The sequence below is a fragment of the Carcharhinus amblyrhynchos genome, chromosome 1 (genome assembly GCF_965287045.1).
Source record: "Carcharhinus amblyrhynchos chromosome 1, sCarAmb.v2.hapA, whole genome shotgun sequence".
Classification (NCBI taxonomy): Eukaryota; Metazoa; Chordata; class Chondrichthyes; order Carcharhiniformes; family Carcharhinidae; genus Carcharhinus; species Carcharhinus amblyrhynchos.
In genome coordinates, this window is record NC_137324.1 from 8,077,433 (window position 1) to 8,100,942 (window position 23,510).

At 43.0% G+C, this 23,510-nt stretch overlaps 1 protein-coding gene across 2 annotated transcripts in view; it reads right to left on the minus strand.

Annotated features, from left to right (window-relative positions):
* The window catches only part of LOC145344932 (exocyst complex component 6B), a 595,965-nt gene that overhangs the window by 349,339 nt on the left and 223,116 nt on the right, over positions 1-23,510 (minus strand). The gene's annotated exons all lie outside the window — the stretch shown is intronic.

Genomic DNA, 23,510 nt, shown 5'->3' on the forward strand with positions numbered 1-23,510 from the left:
AGAACCATAGAACACAATAGCACAGAAACAGGCGTTTTAGCCCTTCTTGGCTGTGCTGAACCATTTTTCTGCGTAGTCCCACTGACCTGCACCTGGACCATATCCCTTCACACTCCTCTCATCCATGTACCTGTCCAAGTTTTTCTTAAATGTTAAAAGTGAGCCTGCATTTACCACCTCATCTGGCCGCTCATTCCACACTCCCACCACTCTCTGTGTGAAGAACGCCCCCCCCAATATTCCAAAGAACAAAGAACAAAATCAGCCCGGGAAACAGGCCCTTCGGCCCAACGAGCCCGCGCCGCCATCTCAACACCATCAGTCCACCTCTCTACCCACGACCCCTGTCTAATGTTTTATGGCCATCCAGATTGAGGGAATTTAAACTTTTCCCCCTTCACCCTTAACCCATGTCCTCTAGTTTTTTTTTCCCCTAGCCTCAGTGGAAAAAGTCTGCTTGCATTCACTCTTATCTATACCCATCATAATTTTATAAATCTCTATCAAATCTCCCCTCATATGTTACAACACTAAAAGCAGTATACTTAGTCAAACTGGTTGTTGCAACCAAAATGGTTCAATACAGTGAATGGACCTACCTCATACTAAGTTGATCCTTTTCTACACCCTAGCTATGACTGTAACACTACATTCTGCACCTTCTTCTTTCCCTTCCCTATGTGCAGTATGCTTTTTCTGTAGAGCATGCAAGAAACAATACTTTTCACTGTATACTAATACATGTGACAATAATAAATCAAATGAAATCAAAAACTTTTGAAATATTGTTATGTTGCAGTGTTGGAAATGTGGAAACAAATTACTACACACAGCAATAAGATAATGACCAGATGATTTGATGGTGATGGCTGAGGGACAAATATTGGGCAAAAAACCAGGTACAACACTTCTGGTAAGAAGTCTCAGAACACCAGGTCAAAGTCCAATAGGTTTATTTGGGATCACGAGCTTTCAAAGCACTGCTCCTTCATCAGGTGAGTGATTACCAGTGAACCTTCACCTAATGAAGGAGCAGCGCTCCAAAAGCTCGTGATTCCAAATAAACCTGTTGGACTTTAACCTGGTGCTGCGAGACATTGTACTGCGCCCCACCCTGTCCAGCATCTCCACATCATGGCTATCTTAGAAAAGTGCCATGGGCTCCTAATGTCCAGCTGAGACTGCAATAGATCCCATCTGAAAGACGGCACCTCCAACAGCCCAGCACACCCTCCTTCAGCACTGAACTGTCAGCCAGACTTCATGCTCAAGTCTGTGGAATGACATTTGAACCCACAGCCTCTGATTCATACAACCAATTCAGCCACTGACGACGCCAGTCCCAGTGACACATTTTCCCTGCTACCGTATCTACAGCCTCCATTTGCTACACGCCATTGTTGCAAACTTCTCCAAGCGAAGTGGTCATGACTGTGTTGGCTCGATAAGCAATCCTGTGTATTCGGGGCCCCCCTCTGAGAAGCGAATGGAAGCATCCTGATTTAACTTGACCTAGTTTTAACAGCTGGTGAAAAGGTGGGGTGCCTGGCCACAGCTCAAGGGTAAATGAAACAAGAGGCAGAGTTAAGAAAGAATTAAGGTAGATGGAGCTGCTGAAAGGCATTGGGTGAGCCAAAATACAAATAGAATGAAGTTAAACAAGTAAATGTTTAATGACTTGAGCATTTAAATCACTCCCTCATGTCAGGTGCTATTTATACATCTCTTCTTATGTTTCCCTTATTAGAAACAATGTTGGAATGAACTTCTAAAAGTTACCCACTGCTCGGCATGGGGAGGACTTTGTTTTTTTAAAGCTCACCCAATATTAATTTTATAACCAAAAATCAAAACCTAGGTTGGTAATAATTGTGTAAAAACAGAAAAGAATAAATCAAGCAACTTGTTACTGGGGAAATAACTGTTATAAAGTTCTCTACCATAAACTAATATTGAAGCAGGGCCCATAAACTCTTAGCTGAGAGCTGCCAGGAAAAAAAGATGCATATTAGAGCATTCGGGCAGCGAGCCAAAAAGTAGTTAATCCCACTCTGTCGCTCGCTCCCCACATCTTTCAGCAGTGTTGGTGAGTGACGCAGGAGGAGTGAGAAGCACCAGCACAGGCTTGAAGGGCTGAAAGGTCCAGTGCTGTGCTGTTAACGTTGCATGTGCCTTATGTCACCCCAGGGCTGAATGGAGCAGAAACACATGAAAAGAGAAAAAAGTTAGACCTAAGCGAATAATGGATCAGAAACAAGTGCGCGTTTGTCTAGGTAATGCCTGCAGGATTTATTTCGCTCTTTCACAGGACGTGGGCATCGGTGGCTAGGCCAGCATTGATTGTCTATCCCTCATTACCCTCGAGATGAAGCTGAGCCAGCTTCTTTAACCGTGGCAGTCCCTGTAGTCTAGGTACAGCCTGTACTGTTCGGGAGGGAGAGCCAAGATTTCAGGCTGGGACAGTGAATGGATGGTTCTAAGGACAGTGATGTCCCATGCAGTTGATCCTCATGTCCTTCCAGGTGATTTGATTTATTTATTATTGTCGCATGTATTAGTGTACAGTGAAAAGTATTGTTTCTTATGTGCTTTACAGACAAAGCGTACTGTTCATAGAGAAGGAAACAAGAGAGTGCAGAAAGTAGTGTTACAGCAATAGCTAGGGTATAGAGAAAGATTAACTTAGTGTGAGGTAGGTCTATTCAGAAGTCTGACAGCAGCAGGGAAAAAGATGTTCTTGATTTAGTTGCTACATGACCTCAGACTTATGCATCTTTTTCCCAATGGAAGAAGGTGGAAGACAGAATGTCCGGGGTGCGTGGGGCCCTTAATTACGCTGGCTGCTTTGCCGGGCAGAGGGAAGTGTAGATAGAGTCAATGGGTGGGAAGCTGGATTGCATGATGGTAGATCACAATGATAGATGTCAGAACCACTGGACGCTAGGTGGGAGAGATTGTGAATTTGGAAGGTCAAAGGAGATATCACAAGTTGCTGCATCTTATAGATGGGAGGTTGACTAGGTTAGGATCGTTTTCACTGGAGTTGAGGGGGAGATCTCATAGAGACTTATAAAATTCTAACAAGACTCGACAGCACAGATGTAGGGAGGATGTTCCCGATGATGGGAGAGTCCAGAACCAAAGGTCACAGTCTGAGATTTTGGGGTAGAGCATTTAAGATGGAGATGAAGAGATATTTCTTCACCCAAAGAGTGCTGAATCTCTGGAGTTCATTACCACAGGAAGCAGTTGATGCCAAAACGTTAAATGTATTCAAGAGGCGGCTGGATATAGCGCTGAGGGTGAATGGGATCAAAGGTTATGGAGAGAAACCAGGATTAGGCTATTGAGTTGGACGATCAGCCATGATCGTGATAAATGGTGGAGCAGGCTCGAAGACCGAATGGCCTCCTCCTGTTCCTATCTTCTATGTCTCATGCTCATTCAGTACTTCGGATTTTTTTGTAAGATTGCTCCCGAGAAATCTATCTATTTCCTTCTTAAATGTTTTCAGTAATTTGGTCTCCACAGCTTTCTATGGTAGAGAATTCCACAGATTCCCTACCCTCTGAGTGAAGCTGTTTCTTTTCATCTCAGTCCTAAATGACCTACGCTGTATCCTAAGACTGTGAATCCTTGTTCTCAACACCCCAGCCAGAAGAAACAAAGTCCCTGCATCCAGTCTGCCCAACGCTGTCAGAATTTTATAAGTTTCAATTCTTCTAAATTCCAGTCAACATCGGCCTAATCAACACAGCAATCCCGCCATCCCAGGAATCAGTCTGATGAACCTTTGCTGCACTCCCTCTATGGTAAGTACACCCTTTCTTAGATAACAAGACCAAATCTGCACCCGATATTCCAGGTGTGATCTCACAAAGAGCCTGTACAGCTGCAGCGAGACATCCTTGCTCCTGTACTCAAATCCTCCCGCAGTAGAAGGCCAAATATCATTTGCCTTCTTAATTGTTTGTTGAACCTGCATGCTTGCTTTGAGTGGTTGGTATACACTGACAGACAGCTCTCCTTGTATATCAACATTTCCCAACCTATCACCATTTTGCTTCTTCCTCCAAAGTTGATAACTTCACATTTACCCATATTTATACTGCATCTGCCATTTACCCAGTTACTCAATTTGTCCAAATCACCTTAAGGTCTCTTAACATCCTCCTCACCGCTCACCTTCCAACCAAGTTTCGTGTTATCAGCAAACTTGGAAATGTTACTTTTGGTTCCCTCATCTAAATCATATTGTGAATATCTGGGGCGTGAACAGTGATCCCCACAGGACCCCACAAATCACTGCCTGTCACTTTGAAAAAGACCCTTTCATTCCTACTCTGTTTCCCATCTGCTAGCCAATTCTCAATCCATGCCAATTTATTACCCCCAATCCCATTTGCCTTAATTTTGCACACTGAGCTCTTATGTGGGATTTTATCAAAAGCTTTCTGAATGTTCAAATATACCAAAACCACTGGTACAACCTTCTCTATTGTACTCATACATTCACAAAATATTCCAGTATGTTTTTCAATCATGATTTCCCATCTGTAAATCCATGTTGATTTTATCTAATCTTGTTGATATTTTCTAAGTGTCATATTACCACATCCTTTATAATAGTCTCTAGTATTTTCTCTACTACTGATGTTATGTTAACCAGTCTGTAATTCCCTGTTTTTTCCCTCCCTCCTTTTTTAAATAGTGGGGTTACATTTGTCACCCTCCAACGTGCTGGGACTGTTGCAAAACGTACAGAATTTTGGCACCCTGGGATGTAGATTATGAGGTCCTGAGGATTTTTCAGCTTTCAATCCAATTAATTTCTCTATAACTACTTTTCTAGTGATACTAATTTCCTTCAATTCCTGCGTCTCAGTCGGCCCTTGATTTCTTCGCATTTCTAGGAAGCTATTTGTGTCTTCGTTAGATCAGCAGCAATGAAGGAAAACTCAAATTCAAAATAGCTCAATAAAAAAGTACACAGTTAAAGAATCTTCTCCACACGTTCAGGGTTTCTATTACTTCAGCTTATAAGAAAGAGGAGGAGGCCATTCAGCCCATCAGTCCTTCACCACCATTCAGTTATCATCGCTGATGTAACTGTGGCCTGAACTCCAATTTCCAGCATGCATAACCCCCATAGCCCTTAACTCTGTTTGCAGATCAAACTTGTAAACTTTAAGCTCCTGCAGTTTGGAAAGACTCTGGCCCCCTTGTGTGTTCCTGGGTTTCTGTGATTTAGTGTCCTCTCAATTCGGCTGTGTGCAGTGGGAAGAGTTTCAAAAGCTCTGGGTTAGCAAACATCACAAGACACCTCAGAATGTGAGTAGCTCCCACATTGAAGCTGAACTAGGTTTTACTATATTTTTGTCACCATAAACAGACGCTGATCTGGGAACGAGGTTGGAACCACAGGATCTATGAACTCAGGCCCCCCTGCCATCCACAAGGGGATCGTAAAGTCAATTTAGTTGAGTATTTAGAAAGAATGTGACTAAGTTCCACATGTGTGAAACTTACAAAGATTAGAAGTATTGTTACAACACAGACTCAACATCAGATCAGCAGACTGCAGTTTACTGCTGCCCCGGCACTGCTTTCCACCCATGGGGCAACGTAACGCCACAAAGTGGCGTCCAGTGACTGGTTAAATTTTCATGTTGCAGCAAAATCACTGTGTCTGTTGGCAATTTGATGATGTTAGAAATGGCATTTTAAAAAAAATGTTTAGTTTGCTTTAAAAATCATTGTTTTTAAAAGCTGTGATTTGCATTGGGATGCAGCTGCACCAACAGATGCAATGTCCAGGAGGTTTCACACCTCATATCGAAAAACCCCTGTGCCATGGGTCTTGCAGCCTCTAATTGATACCACTAGGTTTCCCCTCAACAGAAGCCTCCATTGTGAGTGGTGCAATGTGACCTCCCAGGAACGAGCTGGATCTTTACCTATTGGAGTTCAGAAGAATCAGGTGTGATCTTAGTGAAACATTTATGTTCTGAAGGGACTAGATCAGGTGAATACTGCAAGAATGTTTCTTCTGCAGCAGGGCCTAGAACAGGTTGAGAAAAAGAGGTTTCCCTTTTAGGACGGAGATAAGGTTTCCTTTTTCTTTTAGTGGTTCGTTAGTCTCTCTCTTCCCCAGAGAGCAATGGAGGCAGGGTCATTAAATTTATTCAAGCCCAAGATAGATAGATTTTTTTTGATTGACAAAGGAGTTAAGGGTTATGGAGGAGGTAGTGGGGGGTGTCAGGAAGGTGAAGTTGAGACTACAATGGAGTGCAGCGTTGCCGGCGTTGGACTGGGGTAGACACAGTAAGTGGTCTCACAACACCAGGTTAAAGTCCAGCAGGTTTGTTTGGTAGCACAAGCTTTCAGAGTGTTGCTGCTTCGTCAGGTGAGTGGGAGTTGTGTTCACAAACAGGGCATATATAGACACAAACTCAATCACAAAATAATGGTTGGAATGCGAGTCTTTACAGGTAATCTAGTCTTTACGGGTTCAGGCAATGCGAGTGAAGAGAAGATTAAGTACAGGCTAAAGAGGTATGAGTTGTCTCCAGCCAGAACAATTAGTGAGATTTTGCAAGCCCAGGCAAGTTGTGGGGGTTACAGATAGTAACCCATGAACCCAAGATCCCGGTTGAGACCATCCTCATGTGTATGGAACTTGGCTATCAGTTTCTGCTCAGCGATTCTGTCTTGTCGTGAAGGCCATCTTGGAGAACACTTACCCAAAGATCAGAGGCTGAATGCCCTTGACTGCTGAAGTCTTCCCCGGCAGGAAGGGAACACTCCTGCCTGGTGATTGTCGCATGGTGTCCATTCATCCGCTATCATAGCGATGATCTTATGGCATGGCAACACAGGCTGAAGTGTCAAATTGCCTATTACTGCTTCTAATTTCTAATGTAATAACTGGAGCAATTTGTGCTCCCCATTACTTTCTTGTTCTCTAGTTATAAAGACTCACATTCGATTAGCTATTTTGATTTTTAAATTTTTTTTACACTTTTGTGTTTGCGTACATGAACCCCTAGGTCTCCTTGGACCAGAACATTCCCAAGCTCTTCATCATTTGTCTCAGTCGAATACTAAAGAGACAGCAACTACCCTTAAGTCAAGGGGAGGTGGCTGTGAATGTCCTTGACATCAAGGCAGCAATTGACCGAGTATGGCATCAAGGAGCCTGAGCAAAACTGGAGTTAATGGAATTAGGTGGGCAACTTTCTGCTGGTTGGAGTCATGCACAGCACAATGGAAAATGTTTGAGGTGGTTGGAGGTTAATCATCTCAGCTCCAGAACATTATTGCAAGAGCTCCTCAGGGTAGTGTCCTAGACACAACCATCTTCAGCTGCTTTATCAATGACCTTACTTGCATTACAAGATCAGAACTGTGGATGTTCGCCAATGATTACAAAATGCTTGATGCCATTTGCGACTCCCCAGATGTGAAGCAATCCATGTCCAAATGCGGCAATTCCTTGGGAATACACAGGCTTGGGCTGACAAGTGGTATTTGTGCCACACAGGTGCCACCTCCATCTAGACAGATTCTAATCATCTCCCTTGCAAACTGCACTGGTTTAAAGCACTGGCTCACCACCACCTTCTCAAGAGCAATTAGGGATGGGCAACAAATGCTGGCCTTGCCAGCAACACCCACACCTCATGAAAGAAAGGGGAAAAGACAGAACAGCCAAGGAGCCCTAGCCTAAGTAATTTCAATGCAAGTGGATAGAAAACAACCCTGTGTTATAGAGATGCCCAATGCACAGGAAGATATCATCATTTCAGATTGCAATTAGCATAGGCCTGGAAGGCAATGTAATCAGTATAACCGTCTTCATCTCCTTCAAAGATTTCAACAAGCAAGTTCTACCTTAAAATGTGTGGACATAAGCACCAACTTTATAAATGAAGACCCAGTTAGACTTTCATCCTAACTCACCTCAATAGAAAGGGGAGGACGAAAGAAAACCAAGAACTGAAACCAAAAATCCCAGTTGCCTGAGGCAGAAAATGCAGAACTTTAATCATGTCTACTTTTGTAACTTCGGAATGGGTTTTCGCAGAAAAGTTAATGGAAATATGAAAACCTCTAGATGCTGAGGGACAACCGCAACTTTTAAGACTAAGGCAGATAGATTTTCTTATGTTGGTGAATGGAGTTTGTTACAAGGCCTTTCTTAATCTTTATTTTCAAAAATACGATTTTTCAACTTTCAACTTATTGGAAAGTTTGCAGCTTGAATTGAGACATAGCAAACTACTTCAACATGCAAGTTCACAGCCCAAGGTAAAGATGAGGAACAAACAAATCACCCTCAGGGGAGTGAGAGGAGAGAGACATTACCTATAATCCAGTCACTCACCAAAACTTGTATCTGTCAAAAGAAGAGACATTAACAATGCAAAGCACAATATATTGAAACAATGGCTTCCACAGACAGACACAAATCCTCTTGGGTGAAGTATTTCAACACAAGGCTGTTGGCACTAGAGAGAGAGAGATGCAAATGACACAGGCAGTGTCAAGAAAGTCTTCCACACAGAAAACAAGCTGAGGGCTTTTTCTCTCCCCCTCTCTTTTGAAATGACTGTCGCCAAGTTTAACAAGCTAATTCTACCAGAAGTCTACCAGTGAAACATGATCTCGTAATAATTGCAGTATCTTTTGCATCTGCACACTTCCAAAATACCAGCTAACCTAAATCAGCAACAACATTCAAAATCTACATCTCAAGGACAATGAAAGCACACTTAACCACATATTCATTTACCTTTTTTCATGAAGTGTGTGTGTCTTTCTGTGTGTGTGTGTGCATCTGTACGTGTGTGTCTGCCTGTGTGTGTGTGTGTGTGTGTGTGTGTGTGTGTGTGTGTGTTTGTGTGTGTCCGAACAATTGCACAAGGGCCGAATGCTTGATGTCACTTTTTACTTCTTTCCTCTGGTTTACTGGTTAATAAATTTTCTCTTTGACTCAAGAAAACCTTGTCTGATTGGCTCCTTATTGCTCAAAGCTTAAATAGCAAAATACTTTCTGATTTGGAAAAGGCATCGCCTCATGAAAAAGAAACTTAAACCTTCGTGACCAACAGAGAAGGTTCCATAGAGGAAAGCCAGTTCACACTTCTCACATAGTCATAGCAAGTTGAAGAACAAATCAGCCATGACCTAACTGAATGGTGGAGCAGACTCAAGGGACTAAATGGCCAATTCATTTTCTTAATGAATCCTCATCAGATCTGAAAGACTGCTGTTTCACAGTCTTTGATTTTCAAGGAGTATGGTACGACTCTGATGAGGTGCATGAGCAGACAGACCTGGGACTGCATATTCACAAATCGTGTGAATATTTAGGGAATTAAGGGTTATGGGGAGCAGGCGCGTAAGTGGAACTAAACCACTATCAGATCAGCCAAGATCTTATTGAATGGCAGGGCAGGCTTGAGGGACTAGATGGCGTACTCCTGCTCTTATTTCTTATGTTCTTGTGTGGCATGTGTCAGAGTACAGGATACTTGGCATTGTAAATAGGGACATATAATACAAAATCGGGACATATGATACAAAAGAAGTCATGGCAAACCATTATAAATCTCTGTTTGGCTTCAGTTCAAGTACTGTATGTAATTCTGGCCACCGCATTTTAGGAAGGATGACAAGAGCTTGGAAAGGATGCAGGATGATACCAGAGATAAAGGGCTTAACTTATGTGGAAAAATCTGCTGAAGGCAGTGAGGGTGAAAAGATGGAAACCAGCAGAGATATTCAAAACTGAGGCATTTTGATAACGGTCACAGGAAAAGCTGTTTCCTTTGACAAGTGCTCCAGTAACCAGAGGTTATAGATGTTAACTAATTGATGGATTAGTTCCAAAGATGTGCTTATTAGGTGGATTGGCCATGCTAAATTGCCCCTCAGTGTTAGGGGGACTAGCAGGATAAATATATGAGGCTACGGGGATAGGGCCTGGGTGGGATTGTGGTCAATGCAGACTCGATGGGCCGAATGGCCTCCTTCTGCACTGTAAGGATTCTATGAAAGAAGAACTGGTGGGAAATTAGAAATTAATGGGCTCTCTTGAGATGGCCTCCATCTATTCAATAAGATTCTATAACTTAATGAAAGCAAATTACTCGGATGCTGGAATCTGAAACCAAAAGAGAAAACGCTAGAAAATCTCAGCAGGTCTGGCAGCATCTGTAAGGAGAGAAAAGAGCTGACGTTTCAAGTCCAGATGACCGTATAGAAAGTGGAAGATATTTAAGGTGGATGGGGGAGAGAGACTATAACTTCATTGTTACTACAGAGCTACATCTCACAAGGGGTGATAAAATGCCTTGACATATATATTTTGTACAGCGAGAATAGTAAGTATAGACTCTTAGAATCATATAGCACAGAAGGCCTTCAGACCATCGAGTCTGCACCGACATATGAGAAACACTTGATGCACCTAATGCCATCTGCCAGCACTTGGCCCACAGCCCTGAATGTTACGATGAGCCAAGTGTTCATCCAGGTTCTTTTGAAAGGATGTGAGGCAACCCACTTCTACCACCTTCCCAGGCAGCGCATTCCTGACTGTCACCATCCTCTGGGTATACATTTTTTCCTCACATCCCCCTTAAACCTTCTGCCCCTCACCTTGAAACTATGTCTCCTCGTGACTGATCCTTCAACTAAATAGCTGCTCCCTATCCACTCTGTCCTTGCCCCTCAATCAAATCGCTCCTCAGTCTTCTCTGCTCCAACGAAAACAACATAGCCCAAGCAACCTCTTTTCATAACTTAAATGTTTCATCCCAGGCAGCATCCTGGTGAATCTCCTCTAAGAACGTAAGAACATAAGAAATAGGAGCAGGAGTAGGCCATCTAGCCCTTCGAGCCTACCTCGCCATTCAATAAGATCATGGCTGATCGGAAGTGGATCAGTTCCACTTTCCTGCTTTCTCCCCATAACCCTTAATTCCCCTGTCCATCAGAAACCTATCTATCTGTGACTTAAATATATTCAGTGAGGTAGCCTTCACCACTTCAAAGGGGAGAGAATTCCAGAGATTCACCACCCTTTGAGTGAAGAAGTTCCTCCTCAACTCCGATCTAAACTGCACCCCCCCTTATCTTGAGGCTGTGCCCTCTAGTCCTGCTATCCTTTCTAAGCGGGAAGAATCTCTCTACCTCTCCCCTATCTATCCCCTTCATCATCTTATACGTCTCTAAAAGATCCCCCCTCAGCCTTCTAAACTCCAACAAGTACTGACCCAGTCTATTCAGTCTCTCTTCATAGTACAACCCCCTCATCTCCGGTATCAGCCTAATGAACCTTCTCTGCACTCCCTCCAAGGCCAATATATCCTTCCGCAAGTGCGGCCACCAAAACTACACACAGTACTCCAGCTGCAGCCTCACCAGTACCCTGTACAGTTGCAGCAAGACCTCCCTGCTTTTATATTCTATCCCCCTCGCTATAAAGGCCAACATTCCATTCGCCTTCTTGGTCACCTGCTGCACTTGCAGACTGGGATTTTGCAATTTGTGCACAAGGACCTGCACCACCTCCAGTGCAATCACGTACTTCCGATAATGTGGTGACCAGAACTGCACACTGTACTCTAGCTGTGGCGTCACCAAAGTTCAATACAACTCCAATATGACTTCCCTTCTTTTATAATCAATGCCTTGATTGATAAAGTGTCCCTTCACCACCCCACTAACATGCCCTTCTGCCTTCAGCAAGCAAGGGTTTCACAGATCTCCATGTAATGCTGTTTGGTTTTGAAGCTGGAGAATGGTTATGGAAAGCCCAAAGTAAAAAATAACTGTTTTCAAGTTTGAAGTTTATTTATTAGTGTCACAAGTAGGCTTACATTAACGCTGCAATGAAGTTACTGTGAAAATCCCCTAGTTGCCACACTCCGGCACCTGTTCAGGTGCACTGAGGGAAAATTTAGCGTGGCCAATGCAACTAACCAGAATGTCTTTCGGACTGTGGGAGGAAACCGGAACACCGGGAAAACATGCAGACTTCACACAGACTTCATCGAACCCGACTCCCTGGTGCTGTGAGGCAGCAGTGTTAACCACTGTGCCATCATGCCGCTCTACACAAAAAAAGGAAAAAGGATAAAGTCCAAAAGACGCGCTGGTTAGGTGCATTGGCCACGCAAGATTCCCCCTCAGAGTACCCGAACAGGTGCCATAATGTGGCGGCTAGGGGAATTTCACAGTAACTTCACTGCAATGCATGACACCAATAAACAAACTTAAAAATCTTAAATATGCCTTGGTAGCAGGGAATCCAATGAAGGCCAAAAGTGAGGATAGAGAGAACCTTAGCTTTATTGGGAGGGAGAGAGGGGTGACAGCAGAAGTGGGTGAAATACATCAGACATGGTGGAGGGTCACCCACACCAAGGAAATCCTCACTTGAGGAAAAAGACATATCACGAGTGCGAGAATGGAAAGTTATATCAATGGGACCAATGCAACAGAAACAGAGAAACTGGGAGAACGGAACAGAGACCAATTGTCACGCCACCACCCCATATCCTGAGCTTCTCTTCCTGTGGCACTCAATCCGAGCGTCAGGGGATCATCACATCCTCTTTTCTTCCCTGTGATTCTTCCATCAAAAATCAATAAATCTACAAATCCACTTGTCCTCCCTATGAAACTCTCTCCCAGAGTCAGGGAATCTTCATACCTCCTGTTCCTCTCTGAGGGATACTCTGGGAGTAGCCAGACACAAGTAGGAATGCTACTTTCTCGTTAGAGTAAAATGACCGATCATGCAATTCACACAGGCCAACTGAATCACCAGAAAAGTAATGGCAGGTTATGTTATATGATTTGCACGGGTTAATCACACATCCTCAAGTCAACACCCAACCAAACGTACCAAAAGACAAACACAACATTTTGAGAAAGAAAATTTCTCTGAGCTTGTTATTTCATCGTTTATCTTCACCTTGTCAATACATAACTCACGTACAAATCAAAATCTTAATACAGCTCAGTATTCTTCCTCTGTTCAAATGGCTAAAGTATGAAAATCTTGTGCAGGTAACTGGGAATAGCAGAGCCAAAACAATTTATACCCAAGTACTTAGCTCTGGAAAGCTACTTAATGATTTCTTGATTTGCATAATTTCTATTAGCCTTTAATAAACAATTCTCTACTTAAGGGATCAACACTTATTAATTTTAATTTGAGCTTCAAATCAACTGCAAATCCCTAGTTGTAGTGTCGGCTTAGGTTCGTTCTCGCTTCTACTGCACTAGCATTTGTGTTACATAATCTGACACTTCAGCGCAGCAGTGGAGTGCCACATTGTCAGAGGTGCCGATATGAGTATGGAATGTAAGAAATATGCTCCAAGAGATGTGAACTCTCCCCGTGTCTTGGTCAGCATTTCTCCCTCCAGCAGCTCTATTTAAAAACACTTTAATTAATTATTCATCTCATTAATGTTTATGGCTTCTTGTTCTGCAAAAAAAAACTATATAAAACATTAATTAAGCACAAAATACTACCATGTTTCTTTCCTGAACTCTGATATGGTGACACGTAAATGCAATTTCATTCTTTTATAGATGATCTGTTTCAAGGACCGGGTGAAGATCGAGGAGAATTAACAAATACAAAAGTTTCAAAAAATCTGGCAATGCGAATCCAAAATCTCTTTCATTTGTTTACTGGGAGCTCAACAAAAATAAATCAGTAAAACATGCTTGCAAGTTTCTGGGGACAGAAAAAAAAACCCAATTCTTTATATGTTTTAAATTAACAGAATTCTATAGCTTAGGCTACAGGGTAGTCAGAATATGAGAAGGGAAAAGCACTGAAGAGGGTTTTCTGAAACCTCTTTTTTTTGACCATATTTATGAATTATTTGATAATATACTGAGAAAAATGTTGAAAGATGTGGGTTTTAAAACATTCAAAAAATCCACCACTCAAAGCAAAGTGACGAGAGTAAAAGGCAGAATATGCTGCCGGCACATAGTTCTGTTGAAAATAAACTGGAAACAGATTGCTAATGACTCAAAACTGGAGAGTGTGAATCTGCAATTAAATGTTTTCATATGCTGACAGATTTCTATACATGTGCAGGCACAGCATAGGTGTACGACCCTTTTACAATCCCTTCAGGACATTAACTGTTTGAGAGCTGCAGTTGCACCTTGTAACAGCAGCAATGTTGGCTGGCTGAACTGAGAATTAATTGTCAAGCTGTGCTGAGAGTATTCTCACCTCTGGGTCAGAAGGTTCAAATCAAAACTCAACACTGGGACTTCAGCGCATAATCTAGGCTTCAGAACGAGGAAGTTGTACTGTCAAGAGTGTTCATTCAGATATGCCTACTAAACCTTGATCCCATTTCCCTACTTGCATGGAGCTTTTAAGACTCAGGCAGATAAATTTTCTTATCCTGGAGAATGGAGCTTGTTACAAGGCTATGTCCCTTTATTTTCAAAAATATGATTTTTCAACTAAGTGGAAATTTTGCAGCTTGGGCTAAGACATAGCAAACTACTTCAACATGCAAGTTCACATTCCAAGATAAAGGTGAGAAACCAACAAATCACCCTCAGGGGAATGAGGAGAGAGACATTTCCTATGATCCAGTCACTCATCAACACTCGTATCTGTCAAAAGAAGAGATCCCTAGTCACCACACTCTGGCGCCTGTTCGGGTACACTGAGGGAGAATTTAGCTTGGCCAATGCACCTAACCACCTTTCAGACTGGGTGAGGAAAGCCACGCAGACTCAGGGAGAATGTGCAAAGACAGTGACCCAACCAGGAATCGAACCTGGGTCACTGGCGCTGTGAGACAGCAGCGTTAACCACTGTGCCACCGTGGGAAACCTGTGGGGAATGGAGCCCAAGAGAAAGGGAATTATATTGATTTTTGTCACTAGTTAGACCTCAACAAGAATACTGCAATTCAGTCCTGAGTGCTGCACTTGAGGAAGGGTTTGAAAGCTGTAGAGAAGGTGCAGAAAATATAGAGAATGGGAACAGTTATGAAGATATACTGGAGAGGTTAGGACTTATCTCCTTAAAGAAAAGGTTGGGGAGAGATTTAATAGAGGTATTCAAAATCATGAGGGGTCTGGGCAGAGCGGATAGGGAGAAATTGTTCTCATTGGCAGAAAAATAGAGAACAAGAGGCCGCAAACTTAAAATAATTAGCAAAAGTGAAATGAGGAGAAACTAGTTTTGCTCAGTGAGTGGTTAGGGTTTGTAATGCACTGCTTAAGAGTATGGTGGAGGCATATTCAATTTAAGCTTTCAAAGAGAATTAGACTGATTATCTGAAAAAGATGAATATGCAAAGTTACAGGGAGACGATGGGGGATAGTACTAGGGGAGTTGCTCATTTGGAGAGTCAGTGCAGACACAATGGGCCTAATGACCTCCTTCTGCTGCACAGCAATTCTAAAATTCTGTGAAGCTAATAATGGTTGATATTTTGGGAAGATGGTAGCTAATATCTAAGTTATCATTCTGGAATAGCAATCCAAAGGTTGACAGCCCAAATCCCGGCATGGCAAGTTGTGAAACTGAAACCAACCAAGAATGAAATCTACTCAAATGTCAGAAAATCCCATGAAGTAATTCATGACCTTTAGGGAAGGGAAACTATCTGGCCAGCATAGTGGTTCTCATCTACAATAAATGGTCACCTTTAAATGCCCTCTAAAGTATTCTGACGATGAGTAAAATGAGGATGAGTGCAGCAGGCAAACTGAAAAATCAAATGAATCTTCTTGCTCTGCAGTCAGTCAGTATACTCCTCACCCAGTTTCTCTATCTTCTTTGAAATGACACTGGTGTGTGGCTTTGCAAACACCAAATACAAAGTAAGAAGTCTCACAAGTTGTGAGGTTGAAGTCCAACAGGTTTATTTGGAATCACAAGCTTTCGGAGCACTGCTCCTTTATCTGGTGATGTCACTGAATGAAGGAACAGCACTCCAAAAGCTCGTGATTCCAAATAAACCTGTTGGATTTTAACCTGGCGTTGACAGCCTTCTTACTGTGCCCACCCCAGTCCAACGCTGGCATCTCCACATTATGGCTACCACTGTTCAAATGGTCATTCATGAGTCCTGTAAGATATCATGATCTAAATCGACCCTTTCATTAACTAAGGCACACACATACACATTTCCAGCAACAGGTCACTGACAAGGCAGAGGCAAGACCCTCGCTGATTTTCTTAGCAGGTCCAGCTGCTCCAACCGAGATCAGTTTGCTTGGAACAAACTACACAGAAAATCCCAGGCTTTATCACAGTGTATGTCCCATTCACCTCATTCCTGCTTGGAGACCTTGCTGCTACATTATCCTACGTAACAACACAAACACGGGGAGAACGTGCAAACTCCACACAGACAGTAACCCAAGCAAGGAATCGAACCCGGGTCCCTAGTGCTGTGAGGCAGTAGTGCTAATCACTGTGCCACCATGGGAAACCATGTGAGGCATGAAGTACAAGAGAAAGGGGATTATACTGATTGTGTCTGAGTCACTAGTGAGGCCTCAACAAGAGTACTGCATCCAGTTCTGGGCACTGTACTTGAGGAAGGATATTCATTGTATATGAAGCATTTGGGGATGACTCTGGAGGTGCAGCCACAGGACAAAACAGGAGGCCATTAGGTCTGTTGTGCCTATTCTTTGCAAATGCTCTCTAGTTCAATCCACTTTCTCTTTTCTTCAACATAGCCGTGCACATTTTTCTTATCCAACTATTTATCCAATTCCTTTTTGAGAGTTACTATTGAATCCATTTCCAGGCAGTGAATTTCAGACCATAATAACTCAACTCCAATAATATATAAAATAACTCAACAATAGTGCCTTTAACATAAAAGAATATCCAAAGACTCTTTGTAGGAGCATTATAAAATAAGGCACAGAGCCACGTGCGGAGACGATAGGTCAGATGACCAAAAACTTGGTCAAAGTATTATGTTTTAAGCAATAGCTTAGGGAGGAAAGCGAGATAGAGAGGCAGAGATTCAGGAAGGGGATTCTAGACCTTAGGGCCTAGGTGACAGTCACCAATAGTAAGGCCAGAATTATATGAGCACCGATAACCTGGACGAGATGATAAAGATCGGGAAGGGCGAAGATAAGGAAAAATTATTTTAAAAAGATGAGAACTTCAAAAACAAGATGCTGCTTGATCAGAAGCCAATAAAGATCAGTGAGCACAATTTAGTGAACAGGATTTGGCACGAGTAAGAAAATCGGCAACAGAGATTTGGGTGACTTCAAGTACAGAAGGTAGAATGTGGGAGACCAGCTCACAGACCGTTAGATTAGTCAAGTCTGGACGTGACAAGGACATGAATGAGGCTTAAGCAGCAGATGAGCAGAAACAAGCAGGCAATGTTACAGAGGTGGAAATAGGCAATCTTAGTGATGGCACAATGTGCCATGCGTCGGATCATCCTTTTGTGCAGTTTCAACTCAACCAACGTTGTCTACCCGATACGCCGCAGGAAAGGATGTCCCGAGGCATGGTATATTGGGGAGACCATGCAGGCGCTACGGCAATGCATGAATGAACAGCGCTCGACAATCACCAGGCAAGAATGTTCTTTTCCTGTTGGGGAACATTTCAGCGGGTACCGGCATTCGACCTCTGATCTTCGGGTTCTCCAAGGCGGCCTTCACAACACATGACAGCACAGAGTCGCTGGGCAGAGGCTGATAGTCAAGTTCCATACACATATGAACACAGCCTCAACTGGGATCTTGGGTTCATGTCACACTATCAGTAATCCCCACTACTTGCCTGGGCTTGCAAAATCTCACTAACTGTTCTGGCTGGAGACAATACACGTCTCTTTAACCTCTGCTTAACCATCTCTCCACTCACATTGTCTGTACCTTTAATACTTGATTACCTGTACAGACTCGCATTCCAACCATTATTTTGTAAATTGAGTTTGTGTCTTTATATGCCCTGTTTGTGAACTGAAATCCCACTCACCTGATGAAGGAACAGCGCTTCAAAAGCTAGCGCTTTTGCTACCAAATAAATCTGTTGGACCTTAATCTGGTGTTGTGAGACTTTTTATTGTTCTTGTGGCCACAGTATTTATATGGCTGTCCAGTTCAGTTTTGGGGAGGCAATGATGCAACAGTATTGTTGTTGCATTAGTATTCCAGAGACCCAGGGTCTCCCACGGTCTCTTTACTTGAGAAAGGATACACTGGCATGGAGGGGGTGCAGAAGAGCTTCACTAGGCTGATTCCGGAGTTGACAGGGTTAGTTTATAAGAACATAAGAACATAAGAAATAGGAGCAGGAGTAGGCCATCTAGCCCTTCGAGCCTGCCCCGCCATTCAATAAGATCATGGCTAATCTGTCGCTGCTCAGTTCCACTTTCCCGCTTTCTCCCCATAACCCTTAATCCCCTCTCTTATCAAAAACCCATCAACCCGCTTCTTAAAAATATTTAGCGAGGCAGCCTCCACCACTTCAACGGGCAGAGAATTCCAGAGATTCACCACCCTTTGAGTGAAGAAGTTCCTCCTCAACTCCGTTCTAAACCGCCCCCCTTTTATCTTGAGGCTGTGCCCCCTAGTCCTACTGTCTTTTTTGAACGGGAAGAGTCTCTCCACCTCTATCCTGTCCATCCCATTCGTCATCTTATACGTCTCAATGAGATCTCCCCTCATTCTTCTAAACTCTAACGAGTACAAGCCCAGTTTATTCAGCCTCTCCTCATAAGGAGAGACTGAGCAGACTGGGGCTATACTCGTTGGAATTCAGAAGAATGAGGGGAGATCTTATAGAAACATGTAAGATTATGAAGGGAATAGATAAGATAGAAGCAGGGAAGTTGTTTCCGCTGGTGATGAAACTAGAACTAGGGGGCATAGCCTCAAAATAAGGGGAAGCAGATTTAGGACTGAATTGAGGAGGAACTTCTTCACACAAAGAGTTGTGAATCTGTGGAATTCCCTGCCCAGTGAAGCAGTTAGGCTACCTCATTGAATGTTTTTAAGGCAAGGATAGATAAATTTTTGAACAGTAAAGGAAATAAAGGTCATGGTGAGCAGGCAGGTAAGTGGAGCTGATTCCACGAAAAGATCAGCCATGATCTTATTGAGTGGCAGAGCAGGCTCGAGGAGCCAGATGGCCTACTCCCGCTCCTAGTTCTTGTGTTCTTGAATGCTCCTGGGAGCCACCATGTTAAATGGTGAAATTTTAATTCAATAATGGAATTAAAAATTAATGATGACCATGAAACTACTATCAATTGATTCTCTAACATCCTCTAGAAAAGGAAATTTGCCGCCTTTACCTGGTCTGGCCTACATCTCCACATCAACAGATAATGTGATTGACTCTTAGCGACAGTGAAGGAATGGCAATATATTTCCAAAAGAGGACGGTCAGTGACTTGGAGGGAAACTTCCAGGAGACAGTGTTCCCATATATCTATGGACTATAACTTAGGTGGCGAAAAACTGCAGCATGCGACGGTGCAGAGGGACCTTGGGGTCCTTGTGCATGAGTCGCAAAAACCCAGCCTGCAGGTGCAGCAGGTGGTCAGGAAGGCGAATGGGATGCTGGCCTTCATAGCAAGGGGGATTGAATATAAAAGTAGGGAGGTCTTGCTGCGGCTGTATAGGGCATTGGTGAGGCCGCAGCTGGAGTACTGTGTGCAGTTTTGGTCGCCGTACTTACGCAAGGATATTTTGGCCTTGGAGGGAGTGCAGAGGAGGTTTACTAGGCTGATTCCGGAGTTGAGGGGGTTGAACTATGAGGAGAGGCTGAATAAACTGGGCTTGTACTCGTTAGAGTTTAGAAGAATGAGGGGAGATCTCATTGAGACGTATAAGATGATGAATGGGATGGATAGGATAGAGGTGGAGAGGCTCTTCCCGCTCAGAACGGACAGTAGGACTAGAGGGCACAGCCTCAAGATAAAGGGGGCGCGGTTTAGAACGGAGTTGAGGAGGAACTTCTTCACTCAAAGGGTGGTGAATCTCTGGAATTCTCTGCCCGTTGAAGTGGTGGAGGCTGCCTCACTCAACATTTTTAAGACGCGAGTTGATCGGTTTTTGATAGGCAAGGGGATTAAGGGTTATGGGGAGAGGGCGGGAATGTGGAACTGAGCCACGACAGATCAGCCATGATCTTATTGAATGGCGGGGCAGGCTCAAGGGGCTAGATGGCCTACTCCTGCTCCTATTTCTTATGTTCTTATCTGCTCTTGTCCCCTGGCCACAACACTCCAGTTGAAGCTGAACCAGTGATTTGTACAAGGGTTCATCTTAACTTTCTTGCCTTTGCCTAAACATTACAGCCCAGGATCCCATATCTTTTATTAACCACATTCTCAACCTACCCCCCACCTTCAATGATTTGTGTACATGTACAGCATGTCACTCTGTTGCTGCAACCACCTTAGAATTGTCTCCTTTATCTTATATTGTCTCTACTTGTTCTTCCTTAGCAAAATGTAGCACTTCAAACTTCTCTGTATTAAATTTAATCGGCCATCAGTCCATCAATTCTGCCCGCTGTTCTCCTGGAATCTATTAATATGCTCCTCGCAGTTCACAATACTTACAGCGTTTTATAGCAGTTTACCAGAACTTTGGTACAATTTTCTTGCTCTTTTATACAAACATACTTTTATTTTCCAAAAATATCTCACAAGGTCCCAGTCACTTTTATAACTAGTCTTTGTATCTAGTCCTGCCACCTTCAAAAGATTTGTGTCTATGTTCCCTATTTTTGTGTTCCTACTGCCCCTTTTAATATTGTACCATTGATACGGTAAAGCAAACCCTTTCTTTACCACACAATGCAAAAGAGACATCTGCGCTGTCCAATGCAATTCTTTAAAGCCCCGTAGCAGTCTAATTCCAGTCTATGGTGGTCATCATCAAGGGGGTCACGAAGATGTCTTTGCACAGTTGCATACAAGATAGAGGAAAGCCGGACTGAATTAGAGAGACTATACCAGATGCCGCTGACTGAATTAAAAACAGCGGTCCAATCAAAATCAGATGACAAGAGTTTAAAACTATTATCTGAACCAGGACACTGGATCGCTGTCCTGGAGTTCACTCCAAAGTGTCTGGTATTGTTTTAACACATAATGGAGAGCTTGAAGCATTCCATATAAAACAGATTTTATGTTATGCTCTTCTTAAATGGGATTGAATGTATGTGACTGAGATGCCTGTTACATCAAAAGTAAGTGACACCATGACATACAGCAAAACAGAGGGAGTTGGCTTGGCCATCTACTCCATTGTCCTTACAATTTACTGATTACTGCATATTAAATGATTCCTACCCACTTTTCTCCACTCCCATATCCAGGTCCCATTCTAAGTACAAACTGCTCCTTGTGCAAAGTCAGGCTTCCTGACATAAGTCCTTACATTGTCCCTTTCCAATTTGAGACCTGAAATCCCATGTGTCGTAGTCATAGGCAAACATGAAATGATATTCTGTTTCATGTGGGGATGGTGGCAGAGCAGTGATGGTACTGGACTAGTAATCCAGAGGTCTGGGAAACCTTGATTTGATATGATTTATTATTGTCACTTGTATTGATATACAGTGAAAAATATTGTTTCTTGCACATTATATAGACAAAGCATACTGTTCATAGAAAGGAGAAGGAAAGGAGAAGGTGCAGAATATAGTGTTATAGTCATAACAAGGGTGTAGAGAAAGATCAACTTCAGTAGGTCCATTCAAAAGTCTCATGGCAGCAGGGAAGAAAATATTCTGCAGCAAATAACTCACCTGCTGACTTCTCAAAGCCTGTCTACAATGTACAAGGTACAAAACAGGATTATGATGGAATACTCCCCACTTGCCGGATCAGTGCAGCTCCAACAGCACTCAAGAAGCTCAACACCATCCAGGAAAAAGTAGCCTGCATGCATCCCATCACAAACTGACACATTCAATCCCTCTACCACTCACACATAGTAGCAATATTGTGTAAGATATTCAAAATTGAGGATCTCATCAAGGCTCCTTCAATGGCGCCTTCCAAAGCATTGAATTCTATCAACTGGAAAGACAAGAGTATCAGATACATAGGAACACCACAACTTGCAAGTCCCTCTCAAAGTAACATGCCATCCTGACTTGGCATTCTATAGATGTTCCTTCATTGTTGCAAGGCCAAAATCCTGGAACTTTCTTCCCACCAGCACTGTGCACATGCATCAGATGAACTGAAGCAGTTTAAGGTGGCCGCTCACCACCATTTTCTCAAGGGGAGTTAAGGATGGGCAATAAAGCTAGTCTAGCCAGCAACACCCTCATCCCATGGAAGAATTAAAAAAAAAGCTTGGCAATATCAATTCAATACTGGGGGCCAGCTCTCATATGCATGCCAGTCATTCCCAGCTCTATGTCTCCACTATCTCTGTACTGTCAGAATGATTGTCCAGCATCTGGTGTGTAAGGTATAACTTCCTCCAGCTAAACATTGCTAAGTTTAAAAGTATCATTTGAAGTCCCTACTTCAAACTCTGAGCCTTGTCATCACCCCATATTCCTCTCTGGCCATTATATCATGTTGAAATAGATTGTTAGCAATCTCAGCACTGTGTCTAACCACACCCTCTCCATTACAAGGACAATGTACTTCAACCTCCGTAATAGCTCTGTCTTCACATCTCCTTTCAGCAATCAAGACCCTCAGCCATGCCTTTGTCAATTACAAACTCAATTCCTCAAATGCTCACCAAGTTGACATCCATTAAAATTCAGCTAATCCAAAATATCCCACGCCAGATCCTCCTCACCCACTGCCATATCTTAACTGACCTACAGAAGCTTCTAATTTAAAAATCTTCTGTTTAAATAGACTCATCCACACAGTGCTTTCCGTCACCTCAACCAGCCAACAATCCGCCTCCTCCTCTCTTTTTGTTCCTCTGAATTTAATCACCGAGTTCCTGTTGACAACAAACCCCCCCCTCCCCCACATACACACATCTTCCACATCTTCCTCCCATCATACCCCTTCAGCTACCTGGCCATGCGCTGACCGTATTATCCCACCTTTCTATAAGACATGCCTTAAAACTGACCTCTTCCATCAAACCTTTAGTCATCCTTCCCAATCGCTACTTTGCTTCAACAGTCATGCTTTCGCTCCCACTCTATTAAACACCCAAAGACATTTTCCGGCATTTAAAGCCCTAGGTAAATACCATTCATGTTTTCTCTTGCTGTCCTAAACTGCATATATTTTGGTTTTTGTGTTGCATCTTCTTCTCAAGTTCTCGATGTTAAATTCAATACACAGCACACCACCTCATAATTTCCCCAAACCTTAAAGCCTGGCAACTCCTTACTTCCCCCTTACAAAGTTTGACAATTCAAATGCCACTCAAACACTACTTCCCAACATGTTTTATATTCTCTCTCATTCTTATTAATCCCAGTGATGTCTCGTAAGTTTGGAATTAAC